Source organism: Protopterus annectens, chromosome 6.part0 (assembly GCF_019279795.1).
Source record: "Protopterus annectens isolate FY-2018-M chromosome 6.part0, PAN1.0, whole genome shotgun sequence".
NCBI lineage: Eukaryota > Metazoa > Chordata > Ceratodontiformes > Protopteridae > Protopterus > Protopterus annectens.
Window position 1 is genome coordinate 327,807,195 of NC_056737.1, and position 16,753 is coordinate 327,823,947.

Sequence of the window (16,753 nt, forward strand, 5' to 3'; positions counted from 1 at the left end):
TAGCTAAGGTAGAAGATGTATAGACCTTCTTTCCCCATCTATCCAAAGCTCTGGCCTCTTTATCTAGAGGAACCGGATTCTTTACAACAGAGGCCTTGACACCCTTAGGTCCTTGACTAACAGTTTCTGGGTCCGCCCTAGGACTCTTATAGAGATATGTATGAGCCTCAGGCACCCTGTAATACCTATCCGGTTTAACAGGCGAGGAGGCAGAGAATCAGGATTAAGTGAAGCCTCTGAAAATACATCTTGCACAACATCCAGAACAGGGGTATAGCTAAGGGCCTATGTTGAGGTAAAACAAAATTCCCTAAGCCTTTTCCGTGAATCAGAGAAGTCCTGACCTTCCCACTTAAAATGTTCCCTCATAGAATGAAGTGTCTCTGAAAAAGAAAAATCCTCTGGAGGAGAAGCAGAAGGAGTGGAATCTTCTGCATCAGAATCAGAATAAGGAGAGTACTCCTGCAAGTCTTCAGCCGAAGACTCTGAAACATCCGAAGCCTGCTCAAAACTTTCCAACTCTGGCTCCACCCTAGACCTCTTCTCAGGAGGGGGCAAAGAACCTCTAATCAGAGTAATCAAATCTTCTGCCATTTTAAGCATGTGCTTCTTAGGTACAGACCCTGCTGAACTAGGACTGACAGCAACAGAAGCTAAACCTGGCCTGCCTCTGGAAGAAGCCTTGGAAACAGAAGGAGAGGGTCTAACCACCCTGGGAAGGGAGGGGAGAACAGAAACCTGAGAAGCCCCTTCGGCCTGACCTGCCTCTTGAGAGGCCACATCCTGCAAAACCAAAGTCTCCCCCTGAGACTCCAGAGAAGCCTCCATCGGAACCACCGGTTCCACTGAAGCCTCTAAAGAACCGGCGTCCAGAACAGACGACTCATCTTGCCTGGGTTTAACCGCTTTGTCTTTGCGCTTCTTCGTGGAAGCGGGCGTCGGAGTATCCGACGGCATATTACAATTGCACCGCTTTCCGAAGACCAGCCTAGCACAATCTAACCTTCGCTTAATAGTGCGTTTATTAAACCTAGCACAAAAGCGACACCCGACTACGTCGTGCTCAGGCCCCAAACAAGGAATGCACAAAGAATGATAATCCCTATGCGGTATCTGCTTCCCACAAGAAATACAATTATTCACTTTTTCTGACATCCGGTAATACACTGAGGCAAGAAAAAAACAAAATATTCCCCAACGGGGTACTTAGCCAACTTGGATTCGGTCTGAAACTCCGAACTCGAAAAATTTCAGAACGCCGAACGGCACTTGCAATGCTGCTTCTGCATCGGACCATGCGGCAAAAAAGACTGATATGACGTCGGTCATGCGCATTTGTACCCTGACGTCCTGATGTCAGTTTTAAGCGCCTTGACCGACGTCAGCCTAATACTTTGGTATTCGGGCCGACCGAGGACAGCGGACTACCCATATGTAAGGACTGCAGCAATGTGAGATGAAGAACATCATTCCGTTCCACACTGTACGGAGATCACCATTAAAATGTTCAAACTTTCAAAAGTTCGATCATATGGTGTCGACCATATGACAGTCGAACTTTTGGAAGTTCGATCATCCAACATAGACCCGCGGTTTCATGTGGACAGTAAAGGGTAGTGTAACTTAGTGACAACACATTACCAAATTATACTACAGTAAGATGCAAGATCAAAAACTATAAGATTTTACATAAATTTATATACAAAAATTTTTTCTGGTGTTTGGTGGATGTTTACTGCTCGTATTTGAAGTTATTGGCTTTAAAACTTTGGCCTGTATTAGATGTAAGATCACTTAACTTTAAAATGCAAAGAGGCAGAAATAAAGTGGTGTGCATTAATGCTCAATTAGTGTGTGGATAAACTGAGTGAGCTGTGCTCTGAGTAGTAGTTCTATCACTATGCTACAGACTGGATAACTAGTGATGTAAAGGTCAGCGGCATCATTACAATGTAGACTGTGCCAGCAGTACTGGAAATGGCAGAGGCACCCCCGTGACACAGCCTGGTCCACCAGTGGTACTCCAGTGACACAGCCTGGTCCACCAGTGGTACCACTTTGATCCAGACTGGGTTACTAATGCTATAAATTACAGCAGTACCATTTACAACAGAAACAAGACTGTCAAAGTTGCAAACTGCTATGATGGAAATTAGGTCACCGATGGCAGTGGTACCATTGTGACAGACTAGGCCATCACTGCTGTAAATGGCAGCAGTTCCAGTATGATACACACTAGGTCGTTAGAGCTATAAACTGCAATGGTACCACTATAGTACAGACTGGGTCACTGGTACTGTAACTGGCAGTGGAAGCAGTACAATACAGACTAAGTCAAGACAGTAGCAGCACTGTGACCCAGAGTGCATCACCGGTTCTATAAACTGAAATGGTACAATTATGATACAGACTAAGTCACCACTGCTGCAAATGGCAGTGACACCTGAAACAGACTGGGTCACCAGTGCCATAAACAGCAGCAGAACCACTATGAAACAGACAGAGCCATGCAGTGTTGCAATGGCAGTGGTATTCCATGATACAGCTGGGTAAAAGACAGTAATACCACTCTACTGTGACACAGACTGGTTCACTGATAAAAATTGTAGCAATTCCACTGTGACACAGGCTAGGTCACCAGTGCTACAAATGGTAGCAGTACCCCCAATGATACAGACTATAAACAGTGACAGCCCTATTACACAGGCTGGGTCATCACTGGTACAATAAGTAACAGAATCACAACAATGGCAGAATTGCCCCTGTGCTTAATACTGAAGTGACAGCATTATAAAGCTGCACTGCTAAAATGCTAACTGCTGTATTAATAGCATTAAAAATGGCACATCTTTGCTTACTACTGGATCGATAATGTAAGTGGCACTGATAACATACCAAATGCAGGAGCAACATTATAAGTAGTACTCCAATATGCTAAATGATACTTCAATGTGCTAAACAAAGTATCAGCAGTATTAGACATGGCACTACCCCCTGCTAAACAGTGTGCCACAAATGCCACTACCCCCCTCTTTAATAGATCAATGGTGCTAGAAATGGTACAGACACAGAGTTAAACTGAAATGACAATGACAGTGTTACCAAAACAACATCATCTAAAGATTTTACTTTGGTGGCAACACGATTTCATTCCAGCTGACTTCCACTATAACAGGATTCCGGGTCCCATTTTAAAGTTCTACAAATGGTGAACAGGTGGTACAGAAGATATGCAGTAATAATGTGTCTTTTGGCTTTTTCCCAGTTAGAGGTCGCCACAGTGGAACTCCGGTCCGCTAATGATTTGCTGTAGATTTTTACGTGCTGGCTTGCCGGGCCTAACGCACAACCTTCAACAAAGGAATGCCCATTCACGCATGTCGCCACACAGAAGACGCTCTGAGAATCGAATGGGCAACATCTAACTGTGAAGCGACAACGCTACCGCAGCACCACCACCACAGTATATGCAGTAATAATAATTTTTTTTTAAGTCTTAGACTTTTGAAAGAAGAGGCCTAGGACAGTACCTATGGTTGTACTCTCTTCTCTTGAGCTTGAGAGAACAAATCCACTTTTATTTAAGGCAGCTAACACAGTTTCTAAACTACAATGCAACAAGTCTGTCACACTACACTTACATCCTTTTTAATAGGTTAAGAGAACTGATGCAAACCCTAGCCCCCCATAACACACAGTGATAAAGCCCTGACTGCACCCCAGCCGACACATGTTTGACTAGTTGAAGGAGTGTTGAAGACCAAGCAAGGGAGGATAGGTTCCACAGGTTTATAGGCGTTTACTAGGCTAATGACCACAAGGGCCTTTTTAAGCCTAGCCATACATCCCAAATTTCTGACAAGTTCTGATACCTTTGAAAAGTGTAAGCATGGGCCTGGGAGATTAACCATTTACAGGTTACCCCTTTCCATTAGAGACATAGGTGCCAAACCAGGGATGAATTTCCGGTCTCCCAGCCAACTGTCCAAGTTGCGCTTGAATTGGGTTAGGGAGGAATTCTGCTTCACATGGATGGGGAGCCTGTTCCATAGACGGGGTAGTCTCTCTGATACATACCTATCTCTCCAGCAGGTCCTATTTATATCACAGGCAAGGTTTAAGTCTTTAGAATGGGTAATTCTGGTGCTGTTTGTTTTGTGACTATACAGATAGCCCATCCGAGTGGGGTCTGACAATACCCTGTATGCCAGGCATAGATCTCCCCTCAAAAGCCTGTAGGAGACAGAATACAAAGATAGGCGGTCTGCTCAGGGCATATTACTTATGCCATGTATTCTTTTAATGAGAAACCTCTGGGGACGTTCCAATTGTTGGATATGCCTGGTTAGGTACATACCAAAGGGGGCAGGAGGGGGGCTCCTGACATTTGGGGCAAGAAAAACTGATATAATGGCGTTGACTACCTGTTTCTATACCCCTGACGACCTGACGTCAGTCCTGGAGCGACAGCAACTGATACAGAAATACTAAGTCTCTGGTATTCGGGCCAGCTGAGGGTTACCTGTAGGCAGATGACCCAAGTGTGATGACTACAACAGTGAAACACGAAGAACATCAATTGGGACAATCTTACCAAAAAAATAAATAAATGTCGCAAAAGAGTTACTTGTCTAATCCACTTTTATAAACAGACAAATCCAAGTCCAAAAACCTTTTTCAGAGAGACCCAGGAAGCAAGGCTCCATGATGTGACATGCACCACATCACCTGTACTGGTTATATGTCTACACAAAGGAGCAGGACTTGTATCTGATACGCTAAAGGCAAATTTTTGTAATAGTGATCATTAATTTGCAACTGTCGCCTTTTTGCAGTAAAGCTCAAGGCTGTGCTGATCCAGAGAAATTTATTTTCCCTGACATGGTATAACCTCGCACTTCAGTTCTCTCATTTTTTATCTCAGTTTTAATGGTCGAACACAAAGGAGTCACACTACTGTCAAGATGCTTTTATGTTCTGGCGATTCATCTTTGGATCAGAGTGCAGCTTTATCATGAAGAATGGAACTCAAGATAATAGAATACACATGTTAAAGGACCAAAGCTCTGGCTGCATACCATACAACTGTCAAACTCAAGTTCCCTGAAGGCAGGCTTAAAACATATTAACCAAACGAATAAAGGGAAACGAGACATGCATGCTCTCCCTCAGTCTGTATTTTTTTTGCTGTACGTCTCCCCCCATATCACACTCCACAGGTGTGCAAGTGGATAAACACTGCTACAAACTGCCCTTAGGTGTACAAGTGTGCTTGTACCCTATCACAGATGGTCAAGATAGAATGCCAATTTACTACCTTAGGAGAACTGCTTGCAGGGATAAGCTACAGCTCCTTGCAATTCTGCACTAGATAAAGCAGGTACTGAAGATGTACGCACTGTAAGTGCTATGTATTTCATACATGTATATCACAAATGCAATATCTGAAAATGTGAAGTCCAGTTTTGGTAAAAAGAGGGATTTTTAAACATTTTTTTTTTTTGCACAGGGACTGTGCCCCTGCATTCCTCAGATGGGACCTTTGCCCTCACACTTCACTACTACTCCCAAGATCGCTGCATCTTAAATTCTACTTTTTATATTAATAGGGATTTACCGCCTTAGGTACCTCAACAATGGGCAGAAGTATGCAGAAGCATAGCAAGGCCATCATGAATGGAGCAGTCACAAGGGAGTGTGACCCTCACACAGATGTACACTGCTGGTAATGTTTTTGAATACCGGTACTGCATCTGCAGTCAGGTATGAAGCTCTACAGCTTCAGCATTGTGTGTGTAATACTCAGTGTAGCAAGGCACTTATTCACAAAGTATCACCTTTCTTTTGCTCCAGACCACTTCTTCCATATCAGTAAAAGAAGGTAATACAATGGGCTAGCCACTTAGAAAGTGCTAAAAGATTAGCTCCCATCCCTTTCTAAATGCAAAGAACACAAATAGCTGATATCAAGTTCTGATGTTCTTGGTTTTATCTTGAGTATTTCAGTTGCCTATGTACATTTAAGGAGTGCAGGAGCTGTTCTCTTTTGCTTTGAGTGTTAAGAAGGAGAACAAATGACTGAGTAGTGATATTGTGTAAGAACTCAATTACTTTTATCATAAAGGGAAAGATGACTCAAACTGACACTTGTCCTTAAGACTAGGAAGGGGTTTCTGCAAATAAGGGCCTGTAGTTCCAAAATCCTAGTTAACATGACAGCAAGAGATTTTTTTTAAGCTTAGGTAATGGGGGGCTATGACAGCAGATTCAGAAGAAGGCTGGATAATCTTTGAGGATGTAATTCAAGTTCCTCGGAGGAACAACAAGCTTTCTTGCAGGTTTCAAACATAGAACTCCCTTAAGGAAATGCTTGACAGGTAGCATGGATGCAAGTGGGGGATCCACATGCTTGCAGGTGGAAAAGACTGAAAGTTTGATCTTCAGAGGTTATATGCCAGGCCTGACATGATCAACTCCATTAATAATGACAGAATCAAGGATACAAATTCTGTAAGAGGGTCCTGCTTCATTCTGTGGTACTACAGAACAAACCTCTTCCACTTGACTAAGCAGGATTTCCTTGTGGCAAGCCTCCTTAACAGCAGCATACTGTCAGTGAATTGGCACCTAAATGGGAAAACACCTGAACCATATGAGCAATAAGTTGAAGGGTCTCTGGGGCGAGGGGACCTGTGTGAGATCAAACTGCAAAGGCAGTGTGAGAGGTTTCACCCTGGACACCTGGATAAGAAGAACCAAAGCTGCCTGGGCCAAGAAGGTGATAGCAGGGTACCTTTGGACCCTCATCCCTTACCTTCTAAATCAGCATGAGAAGGGGGACTCTGACAATGAAATCTGTCCTTTTGAAGCAGAAAGTATTAACTGTACAAGCTTCTTTGTGTAGTGATCTGGAAAAAAAATTACCTTCGTTGTCTGTTGCTTAGAAACGTTTAGATTATTTACTGGTGAGTCATCTGAAGGAAAACATCCCTATGCAACATACACTAGTAGACATCTGCAGCTCACCTGCTTAGTTTGTCTGCCATTAAGTTTAACTGAGATTGGGTGTCGGCTGCTTTTTGCGTCAATTGTGACTGAAGAGCTACAGCTCAGTCATGGCCATCCAGCAGAAGGAGCAAGAATGTCCCCATCTTAGTTGTTTATATACTACAATACAGTACTGCTGTCACTTGCAAGACCTCGGTCTTTCCAAAGGTGTGCTTGGATTAATACCATCATTTCTTTCACATTTATACGCTTCTTTCTTGAGCTGGATTCCAAATGCCTTGTACAACATAGAGACCTCCTGTGTGGGCTTTCTGTGTTGGATCTTAAACATCTGTGGTTAAGGTCTGATTGGAGGGGCTTGCCTAAAGGGTACCTCCCCCTGGCTGCGTCTGACCTGGTTGGGCCACTAGTTCAGCTCATTCACGATGCAAGACAGTATAGGAACAGTTTCCTCTATGGACTTAATGTGTGGGTTTCATCTACTTCTTGAGCACCAACGGAGTTTTTTCATATGCATGTTTGCCAGGTGACCATTAATATCATGTAGGGCACATCCTTGCTGGTTTGAATGGCTGCAGCAGTCCTAGTGCTCTTAACATACCCCTGTCCATGACCACAGTCTTCTCTGCCAGGTCTTGAAATTATTGTCCCGAGAGAGGTAGGATCTGTGGTTGCTGCAGTCCAGTAAAGTTCCCAGGAAAATTATTCTTTTGGGAGGGGCTGAAATCTTGACTTGGGGATGTTGAATGTAAAGCCCAGGTTTTGAAAGCAATCTATGGTGAACTGTAGTATCCCTTCCACCTCCTTAAGAGACATTGCTCATTTACTAATTCTATTTTAAATATTAATTGTCATGGTTGATTAGATAATCAGTTGCTTTAGTTACGCTTTTACTCTGTGTACATTTTGTGGGAATTCACTCTCTCTAAATGTTCTGAACAAATATCTGGATTATTTTAATTTATTGACATTTGATTACTGGAAACTTCTGACTGGTAGAAGCCCATTTTCAGTAGAAATTTTGAAATTAAAGTTCTCAACTACTTCAAAAAATACAGTCTGTGATGTTAAGCAGTCATGCTTTGGAGTGTGTGTTTTTTTTTTTTTTACTGTGGTTTTGAATGAGACAATCACCCAGGAAGGGAAGTAAATCTAAATGCCCTTCATTCTGCAACAAGCAATGGCTGCAGCAAGGAACTTGGTAAATACAGAGTGCTGCAGTCAGTCAAACCAGCAAGAAAGTAAATTGTCCTGAAACAGAGGAAGCATCTGTGGTCCTTACAAACTGGTATGCGTAGGTACCCATCCTTGTGGTCCAAAGTAACCATCAGAGTTTGAGGGAAAAGGAGTTGTATGAAGTCTGTAATGTCAAAATTTTGAATTCTGGGATCTTGAAACAGATATTTAGCCCTGAAAAATCCATGATGAGTGTCCAAGGACCATCTTTTCTAAACACTAAGAAATGCTTTGATCATAACTCTCTGTTCTGGTACTGCCTTGGCATTGCTTCTATTCATCCCAGGAAGGATCAAATGCACTGGTCTCTTGCCAGAATGGAGATATTTTGATGCCAACTGTTCTCTATGGGCCGACATCTGTATCCCTGGAAAATTATTTGAAGCATCCATGTGTTTTTGTAATGCCTTCCCTATTCCTTATAAAAGTAGCTTACTCCTTCCACTAAACTCTCTGAGGAGTGGGAGAAACTCTCTGAAGTCACTGCTCCTCCCTTTGGTGGACTGGACCCTGGAAACCACAGGCTTCCCTTTCTGGTTTCCCTGTCATTTCTTTTGGTATTGGTCTTTTTTCTTTTAACACCCTCTGCCTGCTCCTTGCCTGTGACACTACAGTCCAAACTTTGGCAGGTAATTTGTGTCATAACTTGGCATGCGGAAATGAAAAATGCTCTTTATTTTTCTCCAAACATTTAAATACTTCAACATGCCTCTTAATCACTACCCCACAGCTGTTGCATTGGATGCTGCATCCAGAACATCACAGCCACACTTAATAAAGTGTTTTGCCACCTAACACTCTGGGTGAAATACAAAAATTTAGCTATCGGGTCCATATCAAATAACTCCCCGAGTTATTTATTTACCTTTGATTTCCTGGAATGTCCAACTGGGCAGAAGCCCATTTCCATAGGAGGACCCGGAAGAAAAGCTCCAAATTATTACAAAACATTTTAAGAACAATAACTTATACAATCTTCAAAAATAAAAATTAAACAAAAACATCTGCAGTTAAATAATTACAACAAATTAGACATAATACAAAAACATTGGTTAGGAATCAATACAAGATATATGACAATCATTTAATACTTAAGAGAAATTTTAGACAGTCTGTAGAGAAATTAAAGGTAAGTTAGTCTAATACAAACAGGAACTGCAATATGAAGAGAGGTAAAACAGGCCTACAGTATATTTAAAGAGACAGTCAGGGAAGAGAATTTTCTTCCCAATATGGTCAAGGACAGCAATCTGAAACTTGTCCAACACACGTATACACCTTCTTCCCAAATCAGTCTAGCACTCTTTCCCTGTCTAAAGGAAGAATATTGGTGCAGGAACCGATTTAGGCCCCTTCTCTGGATCCATAAACACCAGTGCTGGATTTGTTACAGGGTTTTTGTAAAGACATTTGTGCCACTCCAGAACCCTGTAAAACTCTCAAAGCTTTTTCTAGAGCTCCTAGCACTGGCAGAATTGTTACAGGTCTAGAAGCATCAAATCTCAGCAAATGAAAATACGTTTACTATGCATATGATACCGCTTTGGCATCTCATCTAAATTGTTCTCTCGTTCTGTAAAGCGTACTTCCAAATGAGAATTACTTTGGGAGAAGAGAACATATAGTGTCAATGTCTACAGCATGCCTTACGACATTTAGGAGAAATAGTACAATTCACCTATTCCCCACTCTCGGAGGGATCAGAATCCCTCTCTTGTGAGGTTACTCTCTTTTCTCTTTTTCTAAGTAGAGGGGACTCCAGACTCCAGGCACAAAAAGGTCTGTACTTGGCTGCATTCACTGCAAAATATGAAGTACCTCAAATCACAGACATTCCTGGAGAACAGCCTAAGTTAGGTGGAAACTAACAGCCCACCACTTACCCCAGATCCAGGTGACTGCAAAGATTGCTGGTGCTCGCTAGTTATGTTTGGTTCTTTTCATCCTTTTTGTTGAAGCAGCTGCTCTGGAGGACTGTACCTGAAGACAGAAGTCCTAGGCTACCACATTTCAACCAGGAAAGTTCTCCATGGCTAAAACTGTAGGTTGACCATCTCCTCCCAAAAAGACTAAGAAACAAGCTTTGGCAATGAGTATCCATAGTGGGACACCTAATGCAAGTTGAATGTGAAGGCCTTTGTGGCATGTACCCTGATTTGCAGGTATGCCAGTGTCTTTTTAAAATGGACATCCATGCACCAGATGCTGTAAAAACACCTTGTTGGGACATGCATCCTCATGTCAAGTAGGGACACTAGACACTTTGGCTGCACCTCCAAAATCCTTAACCACCTTTTCCTTAAATCACTTTTTCATACATTTCTTGGAGAGAGGCGTCCGATGTCAAGCATGAACTTGAAGACACTGGGCTGATAACAAGTTGAGGCCTGGAGACTTTCCCTCTCTAAAACAGTTCTGACGTTAATGCCCTTGTCTAAGTATTTTGGGTTTAAATCTTTGGTAAAAACTACAGGTTTTAACATTGGGCTCCAGTCCAAGACTGAACGCACAATACTGTGAAAATCCTTATACACAATTTACTTACCACAAGAACATATGCCTTGCTTCTTAGCATCAGAGACACCCTTAACACAATAAGTCATCTGACCTCCACCAAAACAACACAATCCAAATATATCAATGAAACCACTAAAACTCAAAATCTCTCAACGATAAGATACTTCAACTGAACTGAGCTCCAGAGCAGGCTGAACACATCTGTAAGAGTCTGACATGTACCTGGCCTGAAAGGGGAAGGTCACTGAGCTGCGGACAACAAGCCTTCTCCATCAGAAGTCCCATTAGCAAGTTATACTGCAACAACTACCTATACAAAATATCCACCTATTCATCTAAAGCCATATCTATGGTATGTGGGAGAAAACTGCAGTACCTAACAGAAACCCAGGCAGACACAAGGAGGACAAACAGACTTCAGAAGGCACCAGAGCTGGGGCCAACTAGAGAATCAAGAGCTGTATGGCTGCAACGCTAACTTGCTGCACCACTGTGCCACCCTAAAACTACAAAGTATCACTCCCATCCTCCCTGTACCTACTGCAGATAGCACTCACAAATACACAGGCACCTTAGGGTACCAGTTAAACAAATTAGTTACAGCCAGATGTCCATCGCCCAACAAATACATCAATGCATCCACCTACACCAGAACACATGTAAGGAATTTGTACAATGACTGCAATGAACAGATGAGAAGGCTTAAAATTGTTATAAAAACAAGCTTCCGTGAGAGCCATATGCTTAGCGACACTGTAAACAGGACAAGAAAGCTAGGGTAACCAACAACTGTTTTAGCAAGATTTACAGGTGCTCCCATTTCCATAATTCTCCGAATAATTTTGCACAAAATTGTAACCGAGCTAACACAAATCTATAGATAAAAAGTAAAAAAAAACTACAGTTAAAAGTCAAGAAAACTGTTTCGACACTGAACTGACTAGAAATAAAATGGGTATTGTGTTGGAAAGCTGGGCAAAGACTTTCTCACAGCTGAAAGCTTGATTTTAGACATGCTGCTGAAAAAATCAGGTCTGTTAGAAGAAAAATGTTGCAATGAGGCAAAATTCTTACCCCACCATAGTGCAGTGACTTTGTGAGTTGGATACTTGCCAAAGGGGAGGGAAGGGCATAAATCCCTCTAAGGGCTGCAAGGAATCTACCCCCAACAGAAGAGAAGCTGGAGTCCTGTTACACTTGCAGAGAGAAAAAAAAGGTGTGAAATTCAGCCTGAAAAGCAGGCTCTTGACAAGCATTAGGGTCGTATGTGTGCATATGAGGTGGGGGTTACAATAAATAAAATACATAATCCAATTGTAGGAAAACTATCTGTTTTAAGAGTGGGGAAACGCACACTTCATACAATACATGTAGACACACTCAAACATTTTTATGTCCACCCCCTCATCAACTTCCCCCCCAAAAAATTCAAACCAGTGGCATGAAATGTGGAATATGGCGCAGTGACTGAAATTGGGAACTGCAGAACTATGGACCAGCAAGTTGCAAGTTCAAACCCCATTCCAGTTGCTGTGACAAGGCAGCATTATGTGAAAATCTGATTCCACAAAGAAAGCAGAACCACACACTAATGGAAGCAAATATTCTTGGCTGGAAGGCACTACTTAAAGGGTAAAAAGAACACATTTAACAAACTCAAGGGTTAAGAGATGCCACAAAAACAGAAGCTACCAGTCCCAGTTGCAAAATGACTGAAAGAGTCTCAGTTCTGCATTCAAATGGAGGCATCGGGTCTGGCGTGTCATCTTCAAGAGACCTAAATTGGGCAATATTTTGTTAATGCACAAAAACAGAAGGTAATCATCCCGTAAAAATCTCTGAAGACAGACAGCTCTGCGCTATTCATGAATGACGCATTAATTTCTAATAATTCTTTAAGATTATGACAAGTTTTAGAGAAAGAGAATAAACCAACTCAAAAGAGCAAGTAATAATACAACATGCAAGTGAAGCTGAGAGAACAGGAGCCAAAGACTTGCATCCAGACAGGGTTCCACTACAATAATTTTCCATCCACTCTGGCAGAAACCACAGTTTGATTCTCTCTAATCGCTGCATTTTGCAGCGTTACTTTAAAACAAATATTTTGACCACTCAGTCCTCATGCCAGATTGCAGAAGTTCTACTTAGTTTGCCTCAGTTAATGAATAACATGGCCTACCTTTGTTAACATGCCTTTTAATTTTCTTTCTTCTTATATTCAAGACAATGGAGTGTGCATATATAGCTTGAAAGGGTTCAATAACCTGCTCTCTTCCATCATATGAGAGATAAGCATTTCAGCTTTAGTTTTCATTTAGCATGGGGCTTACTTTACGGTTTTACTGCAACGGCACCAGCTCTGCATTGAAAGATGGGTTACAGTTAGTTTTACATGGAACAAACATCGGACACTTCAACCTACAGAAAGATAGTGGTGATGGCTGTGACATAGTTCAATAACAGGATTACTGTGCATACAAAAAAAATTAGCAGCTGCTGATGATGTAAGATCAACTGACAAGAGCTAGCAATAGATCATTACAAAGTAAGGCAGAGACTTTAACAAAGGAGATAGCTCATGTCTGTACAATATTTCTGCATGTACGGCAATATCCTTTGCACAATAAGGCAGGAAATCATTAGCAACAACTCACTTCCATTTTGTAACACTGTTAACTTGAATAGTAAAAAAAAAAAAAAAAAAAAAAAGAGCAATTAACATTCAACAAGTTATAAAAAATTACATCATCTTCACACAGCATGTTAGTACTTTGAAGTTTTGTACACAAGATGTGATAGCAAACAAATGATAATCCACATGACAGATCCAACTAAAGCAATCTCCTCCAAAAACACATCACTGCTTTGCACTGCTTAAACACATGCTGCTGTCAGCTGTGGTGTGTGCACTCAAACCTTCTTGCAGCAGGGCACACTGTAGACATTCCTGTATTTAATGTACATGCCATCATTAACACGGTCTTAAACTTCTGCTTCTGACCGTTTATGCTTCAGTTTTGTTCCCTCACCAGGGATGACATGCATCAACACGGTTTTATGTCCTCTCATCAGTAATCTCTCGATGGACAATCACTTCACCATACTTCATCCGTCCAAATACACAAGACATGACAGAACACTAAACATGGCCAATCTGTGCAAGCACCCTGGCTGAATAAAACAGACTCTGTTCTAGTCCTTAAACTTCTGCAAAATCACTCGCTATCACAGAATCTGTGGTGTGGCGCTGCTATCTTCTCAATGCTAGGAACATTTCCTGCAAAGAGTTTTCATGGTCTCTCATTTTCTGTGGACCCACTTTCATAAATGGCTCACACAGTTTCAGGATGAAATTCCATCAAGTGTGCACAGAGGATGTAAAAATGTTAAAAAACAAAACAATATTAAGTCCCACGAGATCCAATGTACCTGCTACCTGAAAATTAGTTAAGAGAAGTTCTTTTAGGTTGTGGAAACAACCTACAACACACTAAGAAAATGCAATTTTCATACTGGAAAAATATTTAGCATTAACTAATTCTTGTTCTGACCTATGTCTCCCCTGATGGCAACCTGCACAAATCAGTGGAAGCTACATTATCAGCTGCTTACATTTTGAGTAGTTTATTCCTGCAAATGTAGAAGGTTCACAGTTGTTCTTTGCCTTCACTACAGCCTCCAAGAACATATGCTACTTGCATCTTTTGCCACTAGTGCAGCTGAGGCTATTTAAAACGGTTTAATACCACTGTGAAGGCTGACTTCCATGTTGCAATGTAGAAAACAAAGGCATTTCTTCCCCTAACCAATAGGGACATAGCTTCAGCTGGCCAAGGTGACATCAGCAACAAAGCCGTGCCCTCTCTCAAAGCTTTCACATATACTAGATTGCTAACTGGACAGCCAGTTCTCAAGCAAGTGCTCTACAGACTGATTACTGCAACAGTCACCAAAGCTAACACCAGCAACACTGAAATTTATATGCTGAATTTTTAAATAAAACAGAAGAGTTAAAAAGTTGCTTTAGCTCTTAAATTTTACTCTAAAAAAATTTTTGTGGATAAATCGCATTACACTTGCTAAAACAGGATGAAAGCAGTTTGTTAAACCCTGCATTGTCATTTTAAACAATTTCTTTAACCAAATTTATGGGACTAAAACAGTTGCCAAACTGTGTTAAAAATGTACTAAACTTTTTATCTGCATTAAATAATGCTAGAATGCTGGATTTGTACAGACAAAAAGTCAATATTTCTACTGCATCCAGAAAAGCTTCAGAAAGAAAGCAAACATGCAAACTTTACATACATACAAATGTTTCAAGCACGGGCATTAAAGCCCTTCTAGCTTGCCAATATGCCAAAACACTTGTTCCCATAATAAATGTCCAAGCTGTTCTTAAAAATATCTAAACTAGTACTTGCTTTAATGTAATTTGGTAGTCTGCTCCAAGCATCAGCTACTCTGTCAGAGAACCAATTAGTACACTTCTCATTCCTATAGAATCTTCTACATAGATTATCTGACGATTCTCTAGTACTTTTTGATAACCCCAAACATTCCCAGAGGTAGTTGTCCCTAAATTCCCTATATACCTGAATAAGATACCCTCTTAAATATCTGTAAGAGACACTGTACAAGTTCAGATATTTTTGTCTTCCATAATAACTTAAGATTTTCATATCCATGGATGCCCTTAGTATATTTCCGCTGTACTCGTTCCAGTTTACTCATGCTTGTTTTCCTATAGGGTTTCCATATTGTTATTCAATACTCAAGTTTGGGTCTAATGTAACTAACAAACAAGGACTTCATTAAGTTTGATTTCCTAGACTTTATAAATCTTTTTATACAATCTATAGTAATAGCACTATCATTAGCCAATTGGTTGATATGATTAGAAAAACTCATAGCTGAATCTACCCATATATCCAGGTCCTTAAATGAGTCTACAGTTTCAATCACTGTGTGCTATATTAAATATTCAACTTTCAGTTTATGTCTCCCAAATCTCATATGCTTAGTTTTTGATGTATTTATCAATATATTATATTTCTTCTATTCTATCTTGCCACCAGCATGGCCTCTGGTTATCCTCTCCTTTCTATCAACACCAAAGTTGACATCAAAGGACCAGGCAAGTACAAAGTGAACGGTTATGTATAACACATGTTGAGGATGCAAGACATTAAAATAAAATTTTCAATTTTTGGAAGATTCAACCACAAATTCAAAGTGCCTCCTAAAGCAGACTTTCTGACCTTCTCATCCAAAAAATGATTCTTTTTCAAAGGTTCCTCTACTTCCAAACCTTGTCTATGCAGGCCTAACCCTGCCTCTGGTGAGGTCCTTCTGGTATGGTCATAAAAATGAGGGCCTTTCTCTTCAGTCAGTCCTGTCCAACAGTGTAAGAAACAGTGCCACAACACAGCACGGGCACCACTGTATTCACTTCTCTCCTAGCACACTGATTGAAGCAACAGGCCTGAGGTTTTAGGATCCTGCATTGTTAACCACTTCAGGGCCCCAGGTTCTCTCACTGCAAACAAGAATCTGTACACAGCCTAAGTGAATTCATGCCACAAAAGCTACTTCATCTTTTCTCCTAATCCTGACAAGCTCTACTAGTACTATGGGTTTGTTCCCAAAAACAGGACTACCAGCAGCAGGATCAGAGATGCCCTGCCTCTGTGCAGTTTCACCCAGTTTTTCCATTCATTCTAACTCTGTTTTCGTATGAAATTTAAGTGCTTTTTTCCCCAATGTCTGCAGCAGACATGCATACCTGTAAAAAATTAAAAACCTAGAGAAAATATAAGCATCCTTTCTTAACTGACTTACTTACCAAGCACCCATAAAACATTATTTCATTTTGAATGAAATGTAAACAGATACTAGTGATCTGACTAAAAACACAACATTTTTATTCTCAATTTAAACAGCCAATGCAGTGCAGCCTAACACCCCCTTCTAAATACGGATCTATATT

At 41.1% G+C, this 16,753-nt stretch overlaps 1 protein-coding gene across 1 annotated transcript in view; it reads right to left on the minus strand.

The window, feature by feature from the left end:
* The window catches only part of MIDEAS (mitotic deacetylase associated SANT domain protein), a 336,978-nt gene extending 323,838 nt beyond the window's left edge, over nucleotides 1–13,140 (minus strand). The window contains exon 1 of the mRNA XM_044074090.1: nucleotides 12,944–13,140. The gene's annotated coding sequence lies outside the window, so the exon portion shown is untranslated. The remainder of the gene's footprint in view (nucleotides 1–12,943) is intronic.
* Between the last annotated feature and the right edge of the window lie 3,613 nt (nucleotides 13,141–16,753).